General features: G+C 35.7%; 1 protein-coding gene across 1 annotated transcript in view; it reads left to right on the top strand.

Moving 5' to 3' along the window:
* The first annotated feature begins 6246 nt into the window (after window positions 1-6246).
* The window catches only part of LOC144979289 (DBH-like monooxygenase protein 2 homolog), a 7925-nt gene continuing 6782 nt past the window's right edge, over window positions 6247-7389 (top strand). Inside the window, exon 1 of the mRNA XM_078925910.1 lies at window positions 6247-6349. The gene's annotated coding sequence lies outside the window, so the exon portion shown is untranslated. The remainder of the gene's footprint in view (window positions 6350-7389) is intronic.

The following is a 7389-nucleotide window of genomic DNA, read 5'->3' as shown; positions in this document are numbered from 1 at the left end:
ACTCACTCGTATATTTCAATTATTATTGGAGAACCCAGGAACAGGCTCACTCGTATATTTCAATTATTATACTCCTGTAATGTGGGAATTAACATAGATCGAGACGAACCTTTTGAGCCATTTACAATCAAAATCGGTTGGTGCACGCAAATGAATCCGGCAACAGTTCGGCCAGATAGCGTTTCTCAACGTCAAATGACATAATATAAATACGGGTACCATAATTATATCTTAGCAGATTTTCTAAATAATCATTTGAGTCAACAGGTGATAGAACTACCCAACATAAAAAAAAGGTTTGCAAATTAGATATGTGTATCGATCTGTAAAAATAGTTTTATCATTTTTAGATTTGCCAGTAATTATGTGCTCGTTGACAAAAAAATTATCATACGGTTGTAGGGAACAATTTTGATCTTCAATCCTATTTATTTTTTTTAAAAGAATAGATTGTCATTGTTATCGTTAGGTTTGAATGGGCACACAATGTATTTTGTAAAAAAAAAAACAACAAAAAAACCCCCCAAAACATACAAACAAATATCTAACACAAAAAAAACAACAACAAAAAAAAAACAACAAAAAAACAAAAACAAAAGAGAATATTACAACAATTTTATACACATTATTTTGTATTCAGTGTTCTTGAATGTTGTTACCTCATTACAATGTGACCCCTCGGTGGGTTCTGTTGACCTCCCCTGGTAAGCAGGAGGTCACTTGCAGTATTTTCTTCTTCTTTTTTCAGCTTATCCCGCATTTTGCAGGGTTGCCATAACGAATGCCGCATCTCCATGCATCTCGGTTCAGAGCATCATCATCTTCCTCCAGGCCCCGTTCTTGCTTATCGTCCTTTACCCTATCCCTAGTCTTTAGGCGTCACTTTTTTCCTCTTTCCCACTCATTGTAAGTCCATCCAATACTTTCCTTCCCACGTACTCCCCCTCTCGTCTCTTTACATGTCCGAACCATTTCAATCTATCTATCTCTCATCTTTATTGATAAATTCTTCACTTCAGTCAACCTTCGAATTCGTTCATTTCTCAATTTATCTTTTCTTGTCCCGCCAAGTGACCATCTCAGCATCCTAATTTCCTCCACCTCACCTTCTTTATCTTGTTTCTTTGTTGTAGCTGCTGTCTTCTGTACCCTATAATATCTGTTTTCTGATCTGCTTCACGTTTTTGTCTTGGAATGGAATAAATGGTTTTGTCTTGACATGACAATTGAAATTCCAATCCGGAGAAGTGTGTTAACTCATCAAACTTCATTCCGACATTATAACTAATAAATTCCGTGTTAACCCTCTCCTTACCAACCATAGGAAATATCGTCACATTCGTTACCATCCAACCAGCACTTTTATCATTCAGATTTCTTTTATAAATCACACAATTTAAAGAAAAATGTTTTATTATAGCTATAAAAACATGACACTGTGTTGTAGAGTTCATTTTGGTGATCAATTTTATGCATAGAATGTATTTGTTGATTTTCTGTTTGAGTAAGAAAAAAATGTGTTGGGTGGGTGGCTGTGAAATTTTGGGGAAAATTCTGAAAATTTGCTGGTAAGGAAAGGGTTCAGTCACGTGAAATATTATGTTACGTTGTATATTTGACTATGGATTATAATAAATCATATTATATTAATAAAATAATTATTTATCTACATTTAAATATTATTTTGAGTGATTTCATGATAATTTTAGAAGATTCTTGAACTCATTCTTTAGGAATTTTGAAAAGTTCCCAATACACCTAAGCGACTTTGCGACCTTTGGAACTGTTCATTATGGACAGGGAGGCACTTATTGTGTCTTCTATTCCCCTATATCTGTTTTCCAACATGATTTCTGTCTTTGTTTTGGAATGAGTTAACTTGGCTTTGTCCTGGCCCTGGCCGGATACCCTCTCATCTGTCTGAAATGCACTGTATTGTGTTTTGTTTCCATCTTATATATGATTTGTAAACATTTGAGTGCGTTCCTCTTAGTGGAGACCTGTGCATGTGTCTGGATGAGAATTTTATGCGATCTCCTTTGAAAGTGTGCTCTTGGAATCTTCATATGTTTCCTCTTTGAACCAATTCCCCGTTGTCTTCCCTTTTCTTGAGTGCTTTAATTGTAATTCTAGAACTTTTTACTATCTCAATTTTTACCTTTTTACTGGCGCTGATATGACCTTAACCCTCTCCGTACCAACCATAGGAAATTCGTCACATTCGTTACGACACAACTGACAGTTTTCTCTTTCTGATTTCTTTTGTACATCACAATATTTAAAGAAATGCTTTGGTTACAGCTATAAATACTAAACACTGTGTTGTCGAGTTCATTTTGCTGAATAACATTATGTATAGAATGCACTTGTTCCTTTTTTGTTTGAGTAGGAAAAGTCTAAATGGCTGGTAAGGAGAGACTTAAAAATCTACTTGGCCGTTAACAGCGTTGTCTCTGTCGAAAAAAATATGATATCGCATAAGAGTCGTCATGTCTCGTTCATCGATGGTAGAAGGTTGCTGTTGGTTTAGGAAATTTGTAAGCGCGTAGAGCACAGTTAGTGGCTATTTATTGACAAGAGTCACATTTACTTTATTTTACTCTCCATTTTTGTTTACATTTTATCTTTCTACTGAAAGAACAGAGGTTGGGAGAGAGAAAGAGAAGGATATATATATATATATATATATATATATATATATATATAATAGAGAGAGAGAGAGAGAGAGAGAGAGAGAGAGAGAGAGAGAGAGAGAGATGTGGAGAGAGAATTCTGTTTACACAGGTTATTCTTGAGCATCTAGAGTAACAATGCCCTGTTTGCCTAGTGGCTTTCGCGCTTAGCTCGACGACACCTGAGCTAGTTCTAAACAAAGAAATCTACGTCCAAGTCCAAATTTCTAACTCTGCACAAAGAAGTATACGCTCCAGACCAAATTTCTCTGACGCAACACCCTATAACCACGAACAATAACTGCGTTCGCAAACTTTACAGCATAACACTCTTAGTCGATAGCAAACAATAAATGTCGTCACATGATGTGTGGCTATGTGTTCTGGTGGTATGACACTCGCTTTAGGATCGGAAGGTCCTTGGTTCGAGCGTCGCTCGGCGCATAGTTGAGTCCTTGGAAAAGGCTCTTTAACTCACATTCTCTCACCATACTCAGGTGTAAAATGAGTACCTGGCCGTCTCTGTCATAAAAAAAATGTAATATCGCCTAACAGGCGTCATGTTTCGTTCTATATGTTACGTGTTGCTGTTGGTCAGGGACCCCTTGTAAAGCGCAGCAGCACATTTAGTGGATATTTCGCTCTAAAAAAGCTCAAATTTTTAAAATGTGTAAAATAGACGTACGCTACTTATTCGCAGGTCTGATAACCCTAATTGTTTCAGGTTCATTGTTGTAATGGGGAAAAAAATTTACAACAATATTAAATCAGGCCCATTTGTGCGTTCCGTTACCTGCTTCTATGAAAATGAGTACCTGGCCGTTAACAGCGTTGTCTCTGTCGAGAAAAAAACTGTAATATCGCCTAACAGGCGTCATGTCCCGTCCTACATGTTAAATGTTGCTGTTGACCAGGGGTCCCTTGTAAAGTGCTTTGAGCATATTAGGTGGATATTGCGCTATATAAAAGCTCAAGTTGTTTTTTGTTATATATATATATATATATATATATATATAATATATATATATATATATATATATATATATATATATATATATACGAAGTGACTATTCTCATCCCCGGATGCTAGTCTTCATAATAGTAGTCACAATTGTTGTATGTTTAATCAAAGGTTGTAATGCAGTAATTTGTTAAGTTTCTTGTCACAAGTTGCACAATTAAAAAAAAAATCAATCAAATCCAAATCGCAAAAAGCCGGCGACGTTTTTTTTCGGTAATCCAATCGGCCGGGGGGGGGGGGCTGAGAATAGAGGCAGCCATTATATATATATATTATATATATATATATATATATATAATATATATATAATATATACATGAGTGTTGGTGGGTACTAGTAGGTACGAGAGTGCTCGATAATGTTGGTTAGAGCATATAAAAATAAATAAGGTTACTCACGTATTTTTGCCGATACAATTGTTTCCATGTCCTCCATTTCGTCAGTTGACATTTATCCGTAGTCTTTCCGCCAGATCTAACATACACAGCTACCCAATCACTGCTGGGTAGACAGGGAGGTCAGAAAAAAAAAATCTCGACTTCATCAGGGATCGATCCCGGTCCCTTTTGCTTGTGAGGCGAGTGCTCTATCAACTGAGCTATCGGGTAAAGCGGGATATAAAAGTAAAATCAGGTTAGGGTGAATTGCCCAATCAGTGGTCACCGGTGATGTTTGGGTTAGTTGTAATGTAAGTATTGTTAGTACTTGACTGAAATCCCTGGCTATGTTACCCCAATAACGGCGAGACTTAAATTATATCTTTCAAATATTTTCTAACCAGCTGACTCTGTTAATGCTATGAGTTTTGGAAAAATACTCACAGCATCCGCCGGGCACATAAACCTTACCAAACAAACACTAAAATATGAGTAATCTTTAACGTTTATCGTCTGATTGATAGAATTTAGTCTGAACGTATCAGAAAATGGTTTTCCAAAAGCAATAGCAAAGAGCAAAGTGACGTCAATTTTGCTCCTTCTATATATAGTATGAAGCTGATGTCACCCAGGTCTTTGTTATTGCTTTTTGCCATCCACGTTTATGAGTAATTCTCAATAAACTGTATTAACCAGACTATAAACGTTCAAGGTCACATAATATAGTTTTGTGTGTTGGTCTGTTATACTTCCGGATGGCAATGTTGTGAGCTTATTGAGATACTAAAAGTTGATTTTATTAATTAATTAAGAAGATATAATGGGTTTAACTTTTATGATATTTAATTATTATTATTATTTATTATTTAGCTTTATAATTAAAAAAAAAAATAAAAATGGCAGAGTCAATAAACTAATATCTCATATTTAATTCTTGTCAAATTTGTGATATAAAACTACTTTTAGGCACCTGGGTTCATAGCGATATAATACCGTTTGAAACGATTGGTCACATCTTTTCCCCCGTTGTATCTATGGGATGTTGAGGTCTAGTGAGTGGTATCAGACTCTCTCTGAGCGTTGTTAAGTGAGTAATTGGAAAAAAAGTCTCTTTACTCATATTATTCTCTCACTGTACTCACGTGTAAAATGAGTAGGACTTGGCTCTCAGTTCGAATAAAATGTGTACTAGTTATTGATGCTTTACAGAGGTTATGTGTCGTACTTCATTTAAGTCGTGTTGCCGTTGGCTCGGGACCCCTTGGAAAGCACATTGAACACGTTAAACTCTCTCCTTACCAGCTATTTTCAGAATTTGACCCGAAACTTCACACTGACCAACCACAAAAAGAGATTTTTCAGACAGAATAGTAACGAGTATTGCTTGTTTTGTTCAGTAAGAATGAGCTCTGCAACACAGTGTTGAGTTTTATGGCTATAACTATAACAAAATGAAATCAGGACAAGAAAAGTGTTGGTTATATCGTAACGAATGTGACGATTTTCCTTTGGGTGATAATAAGGAGAGGGTTAAGAATGTTCCGTTTGTTTGATTTCTAAAAATACTTTTTGTTACTCAAATATGAATAATATTTTCACCAAGAGAATACTGGTTAATGTATTGATTCATCTTAACAACAACACTACCACATTATCTCATTCGCCTGTAGTGTTTCATCTATCCTGTTTTGTTGATAAAAGGGAAACCCGAAACGTCCATTTTATATGTTTTCGTATATTAAATTGAAGCTTACATCCAATTTCACATTGTTATTTATATTTCACCAAGAGAGAAGTTTTTAAAAAAGCCATGCGAATTAGGTTTTATGGTATCTGAAGCCTCGCTCAATGAAAACGGTAAGTAAATGTCAGGTTATTCTAAACGAAGTGACTATTCTCACCCCCGGGATGCTAGTCTTCATAATAGTAGTCCACAAATGTCCAAAATTGTTGTATGTTTAATCCAAAGGTTGTAATTTGTTAAGTTTCTTGTCACAAGTTGCACAATTAAAAAAAAATCAATCAAATCCAAATCGCAAAAAGCCGGCGACGTTTTTTTTCGGTATTCCAATCGGCCGGGGAGGTGAGAATAGAGGCAGCCTATTCTAAAACAGAACACCGCCTTAAAAGGTTAGATAGTTGCTCCCAAGAGGCAGTTCCAAACCTTATATACTCTATATAAAAGACACGGAAAACAAATTGAGTTGTTACTAGACTGTTTAAGCGTTGTGTGTGTAAAAAGGTCTGAAAACCGGGAATTCTTGCTTTACTCATATCTGGTATGTCAGATTTTTTTTCTTCTTCTAAACTGCGGGGGGCTATGTGGTCCAGTGGTATGACACTCACTTTCGGCTCGGAAGATCCTGGGTTCGAGCCGCGCTCCGCGCATAGTTGAGTCCTTGGAAAAGGCTCTTTACTCACATTCTCTCACGGTACTCAGTTGTAAAATGAGTACCTGACCGTTAACAGCGTTTTCTCAGTCCGAGAAAAATTATAATTTCGTCTAACAGGCGTCATGTCTCGTTCTACATGTTAAGTGTTGCTGTTTGACCAGGGACTCCTTGTAAAGCGATTTGAGCACGTTTAGTAGATATTGGGCTGTATAAAATCTCATTAAAAAAATCTAGTAAAATACAAGTCTATGCTAGTACGTGCATATTTATTTTTGTGTCCATCAAAGTGACATATTAGGAAGCAGACATTGGTGTAAGATGGAGATCTGAGTGTGTATTAAACAGTGCCATACAAAGCAAGAAAGAAAAATACAAGAAAAAGAAAACCATACCAAAAATTAATCTTGCTCGATTGATTGGGAATCGAACCTCAGACCTACTGACCGGTATTCAGGAGGTCTGAGCTTCGATCCCTTAGTCGAGAAAGATTGCTTTTTTTGGGATGGTTTTCTTTTTCTTGTAATTTTCTTTCTTGCTTTATCTGGCACTGTTTCATACACAGTTTATCAGATCTCTATAATATTTGTTACTCAACGGTTAAGCGTTATGTGTGAAAATGTCTGCAAACCAGGAAATCCTTGCTTTACTCACATTTGGTTGGTCAGATTTTTTCTCTTCTTCTAAATGCAAGTCTTTGCCACTACATGCATAGGGGTTTATTTATATTTGTGTCCATTAAACGTTTTATTACCAACAATAGGAAAATCGTCACATTTGTTACGATACAACCAACATCTTTGTCGATCCAAAAATTGTCATGATTTTGAAAACTTTATACTCTGTTGTCAAGATTATTGATCTAAACTAAATTATATATATATATATATATATATATATATATATATATATATATATATATATATAAT

Source organism: Berghia stephanieae, chromosome 9, assembly GCF_034508935.2.
Source record: "Berghia stephanieae isolate SIO BIC M18660-M18661 chromosome 9, UCSD_Bste_1.3, whole genome shotgun sequence".
Lineage (NCBI taxonomy): Eukaryota > Metazoa > Mollusca > Gastropoda > Nudibranchia > Aeolidiidae > Berghia > Berghia stephanieae.
Note: the sequence above shows the minus strand (reverse complement) of the source record. Positions and strands in the feature narration are given on the sequence as shown.